At 44.9% G+C, this 12,866-nt stretch overlaps 1 protein-coding gene across 3 annotated transcripts in view; it reads right to left on the reverse strand.

Moving 5' to 3' along the window:
* The window catches only part of SH3RF1 (SH3 domain containing ring finger 1), a 267,169-nt gene extending 257,122 nt beyond the window's left edge, over positions 1–10,047 (reverse strand). For all 3 annotated transcript variants that reach the window (XM_077477183.1, XM_077477182.1, XM_077477180.1), the window contains exon 1: positions 9,831–10,047. The gene's annotated coding sequence lies outside the window, so the exon portion shown is untranslated. The remainder of the gene's footprint in view (positions 1–9,830) is intronic.
* Positions 10,048–12,866: the final 2,819 nt, after the last annotated feature.

Genomic DNA, 12,866 nt, shown 5'->3' on the forward strand with positions numbered 1-12,866 from the left:
TGCGTCTTCTGGTCCGAATTCTAGGTGCACCAAAAATTTAAGCCGCCAAAAACTATCGGCCGAAAACATTGCTTTCAATCGGCCGCTAGCAAAAAAATAAATAAAAAAATCCTGAAAGGGGGTGGGGTCCCCAGTCCTCCGCTCCCTCCTCCCCTCACTGCGATCTCTGTGTGTCGCGGGGCTGAATCGTACGGACTGTAGTAACAATGTCCCGCCCCCTGCGATAGAAGGCACACTGATCCAATGGTGGGACATTGAATCAGTGTGCCCCAATCACAGGAGGCGGGAACATTGTTAGTGCAGCCCGGGCAATTCAAACCCTGCGCCGTGACACACGGAGATCACCACTCTGATCCGGGCACAGGCAGGCTGCATATGACGGGCACTGATGAGGTTGCTGGGCACAGGCAGGCTCCATATGATGGCCACTAGTGAGGCTGCCGGGTACTGGTGAGGCTGCATTGATCTCTTGTATCAGGTCTGCAATCTCTGACCATCTTCTGCATCATATCTGCTAGAGGTGCATCGAATGGAAATTTTGCAAATACTATTAGCAAGGTGTTTAAATTAAATAGATTGCAGACATGATATAGGAGATGGTTAGAGACCAAAAACTGCATTTTTCTTGACCTTTCTTGCAATTTTCGCCATTGGTACCAAAATTTCCATTCGGTGCACCCCTACCGAATTCAGCCACAAATTCGGACCGAAATCAGACCTGAAAAACAGTGAACAGGGATGCACCCGACCCCTGCTGTGAGCCGCCCCATAAGACAGTGTAAACCCAACCTAAGTGAATTATTTTGTGCAGGAGGGGCTCAAAAGCAAAAAGCAGGTATTAAAGCAAAATATAAAAACCTTTAGGTTTTTATATTTTGAGAAAATTTGCATTACATATTTTTTTTTGTTTGCTTGTTTTTTTTTTAAGCTCCTACTCCAAACAGAAGTGTAAAGAAATTGTATCGGGTATAATTTATGTGGACATTTTCTCAGAAGTCTTCCTCCATGTAGGAGCCTTATTTAAAATACTACTAGCTAAAACTGCAATCCAATTTTGCTGCTTTCCTAACCATTTATTTCAAACAGATGCTTTAATATACGGTACACTGATCACTATGTAATGGAGATAACTGACTCATTAAACAATCGCCAATTTTTAATTAAAAATCAATAAGTATTGATAAGCACGAACAAGTGTTTTTTAAAAGCACACAATAAGAATGCCTCTGGGTTGGAACGCGGATTGTTTTCGTTGTGCGGTGCCCTGCCAGGCACGGAATGGATAAACCATGCAGAAGAATGCCAACAACTGACACAAAAGCAGAAATGGAGTCCTTGGAAGAGCAGCACAGACACATCATTCAGTGCTGGGAAAACTACACCAAGTCTTTGAGTCAAGTTCCTTCATCAGAACAATTCTATCCTCAGACGAGCAGAATGATACCAATATATTACCCAGAACAAGCATTTAGTGCCAAAGTGGGTGCCGAGTCTCATACATCACTCAATGGAATAATGACACAGTGTGAAGCTGAGCTCACACTATGGTGCAGCAAACACACTCAAATCAAACAAAAACCAATTAAACATCCACGATGATAAATAGAACGCTTGGATCAGACAGTATCCGAATGCAAAGTATATATTTATTTCTAAACAAAAAGGCACCCGGCGTAGACATCTACTTCCAGATAAAAGAGAAATATCAATGTAGACAGTGAAGCTGATGCTGCCCCGGGTCTAGTTTGCAGCCCAGCGGCCAGCGGATTACATCTTCTGTCTGATGCTCCTCGCAATGATCATTTTAGGAAGCGACAGATTTCCTAGAATGCATAGATGGGAAAAAAATAAAATAAATCAGCCTCGGTTTTAGCTGTTGGTCGGTGTGATGTGAATGCCAAATAACTTTTTTTAAATTTACAGCATGAATCTGGATGATGTTATAACTAGTGCCAAAACAACGAATCGATTAAACGACAACTAATCGATAATGAAAATAATTACTAGACTATTTGCGTAATCGATTAATCAGCCAGACGATTGATTAGTTGGCCTGCATACAGAATGCATTGTTTACATATCGGGAAATACAGTGCAGCACACACACACAGCTCAGTACATCATCCATACATGTCAGTAAGTGCCTGAGAACTTGTAAATGTGTGAGAAGCAATGCCTCATGGGACATGTAGTCCTGAGCAAGTAGTGAGTGGTTCTAAAGGCAGAAGTTTTTTTCACATTGCTATACTTCATATTCTATACTTTGCGGCTTGCTATTGGGGCACTCTGAAGACAGGAGAAGCCACAAGTGTAGGTGAGGGACCCTAGAAGAGGAGGATTGGGCTGCTCTGTGCAAAAACATTACACAGAGCAGTTAAAGCGGGAGTAAACCCGCTGAAGTTTTTTTTTTTTTGACCTGCAAAAGGATAAGGCATTAATGAACTAGTATGCACCGCATACTAGTTCATTATAAAAATACTTACCTTAGAACGAAGCCCCGACATCTGGCATGCCGAGGGAGCTGACATGTTCCCTCTGCGTGTTTTCCGGGTATCGCAGCTCCGGCGCTTTGAGTGGCGTCTGCCGGACTTTCAGCCGAGAATCCCCTGTGCGCATGCGGCGCTGCAGTCAGCGGCGCATTGCGACGGTAATACCGGTTTAGGAGATATTTTTTTTACCTACAGGTAAGCCTTATTATAGGCTTTCCTGTAGGTTAAACGTATAAAAATGGCTATACAACCGCTTTAAAGTATAACATGTTTGTTGGTTTTAACTTAAAAAAAAAAAAAAATAAATAAAAAAAAAAAAATTTAATGACTGTGTGCAGGCAAGATCAGCATCAGAGAAGGTGGAGGCTGATGGACTGAAGGTGATAGAAGGGATTACAATTACGTTTAAAATAAACTTTTACCAGTATTGTGCATTTAAAATGATTATATCCACGAAAAGAAAAAATAAAAATAAAAGTCTCAGCTTTTAGTACTACTTTATTATAAAAGATGTATATCTCCCTTCCACCCTTCATATAGCTTCATGTCAGACTCCTAGTTACTAGTTATAATGCCCATATATCCTACTTCTGGGTGTATTTTTTATTAATAAATAAAAAAAAGTGTGATTATCTGCTCTTTTGGTACTATATAGGGCTAATTTTTTTTTAAACCTGTTATGACAGGTAATACAAAAAAAAAAAAAAAAAAAAAAAAAAAAGCATGCTGCTGCTACTAAACATCTTTGGCCTCGTTCACACCTATACCGTTTTTGGGTGCTTTTTGCAGAAATGCACTTCTGTTCATTTAACATGGTTTCCTATGGGACACGTTCACATCTATGCTTTTCTCAGCCACTGCATATTTGGAAAGGGTCAACGACTTTTTTCAACGCAAAACGGTGCTTTTTTGGTTCAGTAGACATCAATGGAGAAGATGCAGAAAAGCATGTAGTGTGTTTTTGCAGCAATTTGTGTTTTTTAATCTGCCCAATGTCACATTTTCCAAAACATAAAAATTGCAAAACTGCAAATCGCAGCAAAATCACATGCGCAAAAATCAAAACGCATGCCAAAAAGCACTGCAGAAACAGAAGCAAACTACATAGTTCTGACCTTATATTATATGGGTTTGGTAAATCTGAAGAAAAAAAAAAAAAAATCATCAGAAAATCTGATAGTGTGTATGGGGCTTTAGATTTACCAAAACCATAGAATATGAGGTCAAGCCTAAACAATTTCATTTTGTGTGCAATTAGGCAGGCCCTTGCATTGCATCAGGGATATGCAATTAGTTGCCCTCCAGCTGTTGCAGAACTACAAGTCCCATGAGGCATAGCAAGACTGGCAGCCACAAGCATGACACCCAGAGGTAGAGGCATGATGGGACTTGTAGTTTTGCAAAGCTGGAGGTCTGCTAATTGCGTATCCCTGCACTACATAGTTGAAGGTAAATCTCAAGGAAATGAAAACAAAAAAATATAGTGGGTATAGTATAGTGGGTATCCAGCTTTAGACGGAATAATTTGGATGGTAAGTTGAGCTGGGAATTTTCTTTGAATTTGTTTGAGAATACCTGAACAGTGCCTGCATCTCACTGGAACCTTGTTCGGCCAACAATTCTCCAAAAAAAAAAAAAATCTTTACTTGTATAGCCAAATTTCATGTATTCCTATCTGATAACTATCTTCCAAGCCAACTGAACAATTTACTTTTGTTGATCTGAGTGGTGCCTGTACATGACCAAACCAGAGCGCCCTCAGGACAGGCAAGTATAAGGCTCCATGTACACTGGCTTAAACATCAATGCTTCTACAGCAGTTATGCATTTTGCCTGTGGAAGCAGCTCCATGTTATTCTATGTGTCCATGCGACTTTTCGATTTTTCTTTCTAGGGTGAAGGTCCATATTAAAAGGGATTGTTATTTTATTTTTATTTATTTTTTTAACCACTTGCTTACTGGGCACTTAAACCCCCCTCAGTCCCAGACCAATTTTCAGCTTTCCGCGCTGATGCACTTTGAGTGACAATTACGCGGTCATACTACACTGTACCCAAATGAATTTTTTATCATTTTTTTCCCACAAATAGAGCTTTCTTTTGGTGGTATTTAGTTACAGCTCGGAGTTTTATTTTTTGCTAAACAAACAAAAAAAGATGCAAACAAAAAAAAAAAAAAAAATCATGTTTTAATAGTTCGTTATAAAATTTTGCAAACGGGTCATTTTTCTCCTTCATTGAAGTGCGCTGATTAGGCGGCACTGATAGGCTGCATTGGTGGGCACTGATGGGCTGCATTGGTGGGCACTGATGGGCTGCATTGGTGGGCACTGATAGGCTGCACTGGTGGGCACTGATAGGCATAGTTAAGGCGGCACTAATAGGCACAGATAAGGCGGCACCGATGGGCACAGATAAGGCGGCACTGATGGGCAAAGATGGGCACAGATAAGATGGCACGGATGGGTGGCACGGATAAGTGGCACGGATGGGTGGCACGGATGGGCACTGATAGGTACCACAGATAGATGGGACTGATGGGCACTGATAGGTGGCACTGATAGGTGGCTCTGATAGGTGGCACTGCTGGGCACTGATGGGCGGCACTGCTGGGCACTGATGGGCGGCACTGCTGGGCACTGATGGGCGGCACTGGGGTGCAGCACCTGAGGCAGATTTTGGGTGGCACTGTGGGTGGCACTGCTGGGTGGCACTGCTGGGTGGCACTGTGGGCACTGCTGGGTGGCACTGTGGGCACTGCTGGGTGGCACTGTGGGCACTATGGGCACTGCTGGGTGGCACTGACAGGGGGCACTTACTTTATTTCAGGATGGCACTGCGGGTGGCAGGTGGGCACTGGCAGGGGGCAGGTGTCCGTTTAAATTGCTGGCCGTGATCGGGACTGATGTCCCGAACACGGCCGCCGGCGATCGGCTTTTTTTTTTTCTCCTCGCGCTGTCAGCGCGAGGAGGAATACTAGCCGATTACCGGCTCCGTTTTATCACATGATCAGCTGTCATTGGCTGACAGCTGATCACGTGATAAGGGGTCGGGATCGACCCCTTACACGGATCGGTGATCAGGCGAGTCTCACGGACTCGCCGATCACAGAGCGCGCCGCGCGCGCCCCTCAGGGGGCGCGCAGGCCGCTCGTAACCGGGACTACGTCAATAGACGTAGTCCCGAAAATGTGGGTCCGCGCTATTGCCGTCATTTTGCAATAGCGCGGATCCCAAGTGGTTAAAGAGAGACTTTACAAACATGTTATACTTACCTCCTCAGTTCAGTATGATTTGCACAGAGCAGCCCGGAGCCTCCTCTTCTCAGGTCCCTCTTCAGTGCTCCTGGCCTCTCCCTCCTATCTAGTGCCCCCACAACAAGCAGCTTGCTATGGGGGTCCCCGAGCCGAGTCACAGCTCCCTGCATCTATTCAGACACTGAGCCCTGACCCGGCCCCACCCCCTCTCTCCCATGATTGGAAGCCGTGGGAGCCAATGGTGCCGCTGCTGTGTCTCAGCCAATCAGGAGGAGAGTCCTAAGACACTCATGGACGTCGCTGGAGAGAGATGGGTCTCAGGTAAGTAATTAGGGGGTGCTGGGGAGGCTGCTACACACAGAAGGTTTTTTATCTTAATGCATAGATGCAACCTTCTGCCTTTACAACTCCTTTAAGTCTCGCATATTTTTATGGTTTTTATAGTCCAGTACACCGCATGTTATTTGTAAATGATTTGTGCCCTTTCATTACATAACTTTGTTGGCATAGCTCCACACCAACCAATCCCTCGGCCAAGTGTCCTCACACTGATTTGTATTCCAGAGGAAGAGAGAAGACATGTTAGACCTGTTTTCTTACAGAGAAAAGTAGGCCTAAGGCTCGCCATACACACACTTCTCTGCCGAACATGAAAAATCACTCCATTGGCTCATCCACACTCCACCACATGGAAATCTCCCGTTGGCTTTTGCACAGAGCAGCCCAGATCCTCCTCTTCTCGGGTCCCTCTTTGTTGCTACTGGCCCCTCCTTCCTATTGAGTGCCCCCACAGTCAGCAGCTTCATATGGGGGCACAGGAGCCGAGTCACAGCTCTGTGTGTCCATTCAGACACAGAGCCCCGACCTGGCTCTGCCCCCTCTCTCCGCTGACTAGCTGACTGAATTTAATTGACAGCCTCGGGAGCCATTGCCGCCACTGCTGTGTCTCAGCCAATCAGGAGGATATTCCTGGACAACTTAGACATCCGTGGACATTGCTGGAGAGAGAAGCGGCTCAGGTAAGTATTAGGGGGGTACTGGGGAGGCTGCTGCACACAAACGTTTTTTTTTTTTATCTTAATGCATAGAATAAGATAAAAAGCCTTCTGCCTTTACAACCCCTTTAACTCTAGTGCCTAGGCCACCAGTGTAAAGGAGGGGTACAACACCAGTCACCAGCGTAAAAGGAGGGGCACTACACCAGCGTAAAAGGAGGGGCGCTACACCAGCCGCCACCAGCGTAAAAGGAGGGGCGCTACACCAGCGTAAAAGGAGGGGCACTACACCAGCAGCCACTAGCATAAAGGAGGGGCACTACACCAGTGTAAAGGTGGGGCACTACATTTTTTATGCTTTGCATTTTTATGGCCATTATTATTTTTTTCTATATCCACAATTAATTGTTCAAACTAGTGTGCTGTGAGTTGGGGATAAAGTCGTTATTAGCAGGGGCTTCCTGAGTCCAGAAAGTGATTTCAAGGGTCCCTCTGTGTTGGAAAGGCGGCCATAGAGAGTGAGCCACATGAAATGAAAGTTGCCATGCTTCTATAGAGAAAGGCCTGAGAAGAACTCCCAGCCCTGACTGAAGAGAGTTTGTGTTGAGGAAGCAGACTGCGTCGGGGGGCAGAATATTGGGGACACTCTGTGGTACATTCACACATAGGTCAGGAATGACGGCAATGGGGGCAGGGCACATGTAGGAGCCGCTTCCACTCAGTGACTAGATAAATGCATTTCGCTGTTTCTATGGAAACCAGTGGACGGGGGATTCTTATAGGCAGCCTTTCCTGTGTGGAAGAATAAAGGAGCTCTACAAAGTCTCTAAATAAAAATCTGAATGAGAGGGGAAGCTGTCAGCTGGATTCCCACATCGCCCTCGCTGACTGAAAGGAGGGGGGAGAGAGACTCGTACAACTGCGAAAACTGCTGCTGCTTCAGGCCGGAGCCTGGGAACACACCACTATACTGAACACCATGCCAGCTGAGACGTTTATCTACAACTTTACCACACACGCTGGATAGAGGCAATAGAAACCCGTCCCTATCAAGTCTGGTCACAGCACGCTGCTGCAGTGGCGTGCCCACAGCATGCAGTACTTTTATTTTATTTTTTTCAGCGCAGCGTGGTACAATACACCATGCTGTGGTAAATAGAATTTGATGTAATTTCAATAAAGTTCTAGCAAAAAAAAAAAGTAACAGTTCAATACTCCAGGATTGGCGCATCAGCTCCCTGGTGTGAACAAGCTGGATATATTTGCACTGGCATCCTGCGATTGGTTTATTTTAAACGCAAGAGAAATTGTATGGTAAGACTAAACCGTTATTTGTAATTACATGTCGTTTAGGCTTCATGCACGTGGGCACATTCGACCGTGCAGCACAAACATGTGGCATATGTTTGGTACCCGGGTTATCCTGGTGCTGCACAGCCGCCCATTGACATGAGCAGGGGAAGGCCACAATTGTCAACCGACAAACCGTGGAAAAATTGCACAAACAAATCACGAGAGGCCTGTCACCCAAAATAAACTTCTTTTGGGCGACAGGCATCCCCGATTTTGTTTGTCAAGCGACAATCAGGCCGCAATTGGGGTGCCTTTGAATGTTGCAGCGATTCAGGTATTGTGGGCAGAATCACAGCGATTCCACCCGCAAACCAGAACGCCTAAGTGTTAGCGAAGCCTAAGGGCCGGTTCACACCTGAACCGCATAGGAATGTGATCTGCCTTCCTGTGCGATTTCTTTACTACTGTCAGCCCATTCAAATGAATTGGGCTGAAAATTGCACCAAAAACGTAGTGCATGCTCTACTTTTCAAAAACGTACTGCAAAGGACCGAATGGTAATGCGGTACCGTACGATCTGGTGCAGGAAGACACACTGCGTTTGTGATCTATGTTTGGGATGTCACTAAGATTATACTGATGTCCGCAGAATGTCGCACACCAAGTGCGTTTTGAAAGTGGTGCAGGAAACATGCAGGGAGTAAAGGTTTCCCGCACTATATTCTGGTGTGAACGAGCCCTGGAGGAAACACTTCCCCTTGCTTCATGTTGTGTCTCTAGGCCAGGAAGTAAAGGTAAATCTCCTCAGTAACATACATAGCAAAGAAGGAAGACGAGGAGGAGGCTCATTCATTATGTTGTTGGTACAAGCGATAACATGCCAACAGTTGTGGCATCAGCCTTTCATTTATTGGGATGAGCAGTTACAGTCTAACAGTGGTGACACTGGGCTTTGATCTGTTGGTAGTAGTGCCACTGGCTATTGATTTACTGGTATGAGCAGTAATGGGTGAAGAGCGGTGGCACTGGGCATTGATTTGATGGTATGAGCGGTTATGCGTGGACAGTGGCACTGGGCATTGATTTGCTGGTATGAGCGGTTATGCGTGGACAGTGGCACTGGGCATTGATTTGCTGGTATGAGCGGTTATGCGTGGACAGTGGCACTCGGCACTGATTTGTTGGTACGAGCGGGTATGTGTGGTGGTGGCCATTGATTTGTTGGTATGAGCAGGTATTTATGGACAGTGGTGGTGGCGGCATTTGATTTGTTGATATGAGCGGTTAAATGCCAAACGCAGCAGCCTTGGTATTACAGTGTAGATGGTGCAAATCTGCCTGCAGCTGGTCACACACACTAGATGGGACAAGTTTCTGTGCCAGAAACAAATCACATGACACCCATCTCAATCAGCCCCACACCTTTCCCCTCTCTACACTCACCAAAAAAAACTTTGGTCCCCCCACACAATTACAAGTAAACCTGTCATTGGAGACACATCAAAGCTTCTTGTGTAATGCTAGTTGCCTGGCTCTAATGCTGACCCCCTGACACCCAGACTGAGTCATCACCCCACAAGAAGAATAGCGATCGGTAAAGTCAGTATAATGCAGTATGGGGGACGTCTCAGGGCACAGTGACACCACCAGCAATGTGTGCAGTGTAGTCACCCCAGGGAGGATCCCAGGACACAGAGCTCATACTGGATCCATGTAGAAGGAAGGATCCCCCACACTGGTCACACAGGTGTCCGGACCGACACCATCCACACCTCTGCCCCCGATCTGTACACTGACCTGGACACGGACACTCCCCAGCCTGCACACAGCGATCGCTATCCCCGGAGATCACAGCATGGGCACACTGTGCGATATCCTCCTCCACAAGAAGCCACGGCGGTCTCCGGAGTCTTTGTCCCCCCGGCACTGTCTGTGATCACGGCTCTTCTAATGTGGATGTGTCTCCTTCTCCCGGGGACTCTCCTCCCCTCCCCCTCCTCCGACACCGGGACGTCACAGCCAGGAGGGGGCGGGGACACACGGGGGGGGGGGGGGTGATTGGCAGGAGGGGACGGGACACACCGACTGAGACCCGGATGGACTGAGAGCTCAGAGCTGACACTCACCCATAGAACTGTCCCCATATCATCGTATACATTACATTACAGTCTGATCACAGTGCAAGGCCAGGCACTATATATATATATATATATATATATATATATATATATATATATATACAGTATATAGAATATCATTCTTATTTCTATATATATATATATATATATATATATATATATATATGTATATATATATATATATATATTATTTTCACAGTATAGGGCATCACTATCGGTCACTATATATACAGTATATATACAAGATATAATTATATTATGACTTAACATAATTACAGTTTTAATTTTAATTTAATATATTATTCTCACTATATCTCATCTCTATGAATATATATATATATATATATATATATATATATATATATAGAATATCATTCTTATCTATATATATATATACTGTATAGCGAGAGAGTGATAAATAGCATTGTATCTATATATATATATATATATATATATATATATATATATATATATATATATATATATATATATTCATATATATATATATATATTCATAGAGATGAGATATAGTGAGAATAATATATTAAATTAAAATTAAAAATGTAATTATGTTAAGTCATAATATAATTATATCTTGTATATATACTGTATATATAGTGACTGATAGTGATGCCCTTGTAATAATATACTGTGAAAATTATATATATATATATAATCTCTCTCTCTATATATATGTCACATTGATGCTAGGTTCCCACCTATGCGTTTTTGCAGGCCGTGTGCACGGGCACAGCAGCCCATTTATCTGAATTTGCATTTCCACAAAAAAAAGGTGCATGCACCCATTTCAAAAACATGGCCGCAGGGACATTGCATGATCTTTTTTGACCATGCGATTTCCCTGCAGTTCCCGCACCCACACTACGATTTCCCTGCAGTTTCGCACCCACACTACGATTTCCCTGCAGTTTCGCACCCACACTACGATTTCCCTGCAGTTTCGCACCCACACTACGATTTCCCTGCAGTTTCGCACCCACACTACGATTTCCCTGCAGTGGAGGTGCCATTCAGAATGCTCAGCGTTTCCACAGAGCAGTGCGTTTTCACTGCAGGTGCGGGAAGTAAAGCTCCTTGCACACTAGCGTTTTTTTTTTTGTTTGATTTTTGTTAAGCTCCTAGCATTTTTTTGTGCTCCTAAAAGCTAAATAGTATTATCCTATGTATCCATGCACACTACTTTAGGCAATTAGCATTTTTTGAGCTTCAGTGTCCAGAAGAAGGGAAAAAAATGTTTTTGCAGTTTCTCAAAGCATTTTTTTTAGCAGAAATGTTCCAAAATGATGCTAAGAGCATTTTGTTAGCTTTTTTTCCCTTTTGCTGCAAAAACGTTAAGACTCCTTAAACACTACTACAAAAAGCTATGTAGCGCTGGCTCCTGACGAGCATGCACTATATGTTTTTGAAAATGAATATTCCTGAAACCACAGTTGGGTTTTGGGGCTAATTTTACCAAATTATGATTTCAGTACCAGTCTAGCTGGGTTGCACTGGGTTCTCCTTGGCCGCAGGTGTCGCTGTCACTGCCGGCAAGTGGTAGAACGCAGTCTACCTGGGTGTATTGAGTGCCACGTTTTCGCGGAACCAGCCCAGTGGGAGTGTTCTCCCACTGTGCATTCTGGGAGGTGGTATTTAAGGTGCTGACATCACGTATTATAGGGTTCCATGGCAGCAGATTTTTTGTCTGTTTGGTTCTGGTTCTCCTGACAGGCTCCATGGCCCTCCTGGCCTGGGGTGCGGTTCCATGCATTTCCAAGTCTCGGGGCTGGATAGCCCCAGGTGAAGGAACTGCAGGGACAGGCCTGAATGGATGTCGAGGCCTGGTAAATCAAGGGTGGTCCGGTGCCGTCTCATCTAAGGAGAGGCCCAGCAACTGGAGAAGCATTCAGGGGAGGACACTTCGAGAGAAGGCTATGCACAAGGCTGGCTTCTCTGAAGGAGCCTGGAGGCTCAGTTGAAGGACACTTCATGGATCCACACTCATACAGTATCGCTGGACCGGCTGAGAGATACTGGTACCGTATGATAGCTCTATAAATTTGTCTATGACCCTCAGTTCCGCGCAAGTCTGTGGCAGAGACTTTACTTTACTTAACAACCTACCGGCTGCTAGGCCTAGTGAGAGTCTATCTGGAGGTTGTGAAAATCCAGCTGTGAAACGGTTATTCTCTGGATTTGCTAAAGAAATGGCGTGTACACACGATCGAATTAAGTCCGCCGGACTGCATTACGCCGGACAATTCGATCGTGTGTGGGCTCCAGCGGACTTTTTCATCGTAAAGTCCAGCGGACTTAGAAAGTAGTTTTGACTCAAAATTTGTCCGCCGGACTTGGCTTTCAGCGGACAATCCATTCGTCAGTGTGCTAGTCCGGCAGACTAAGAATGACGCATGCTGTGAAGCAAGTACGAGAAGGAAGCTATTGGCTACTGGCTATTGAACTTCCTTTTTCTAGTCCTGTCGTACATGCTGTACGTCATCGCGTTAGAAATCGCCGGACTTTCGGAGTGTCCGTGTGTGGCCTAGTCCGTTCGTTAGAAAGTCCGGCGGATTGTTTGCTGGACTAAGTCTGCCGGACAATTCGATCGCGTGTACGTGGCAAAAAACTTTCCATTTTTGACAGTCCAAAGTACCTGAACTTCCTTCTAATCCTCTACCCTAACCTGAGAGATCTT

Source organism: Lithobates pipiens, unplaced genomic scaffold, assembly GCF_037356315.1.
Source record: "Lithobates pipiens isolate NorthernLeopardFrog02 unplaced genomic scaffold, aLitPip1_a1.2 Scaffold_13, whole genome shotgun sequence".
Lineage (NCBI taxonomy): Eukaryota > Metazoa > Chordata > Amphibia > Anura > Ranidae > Lithobates > Lithobates pipiens.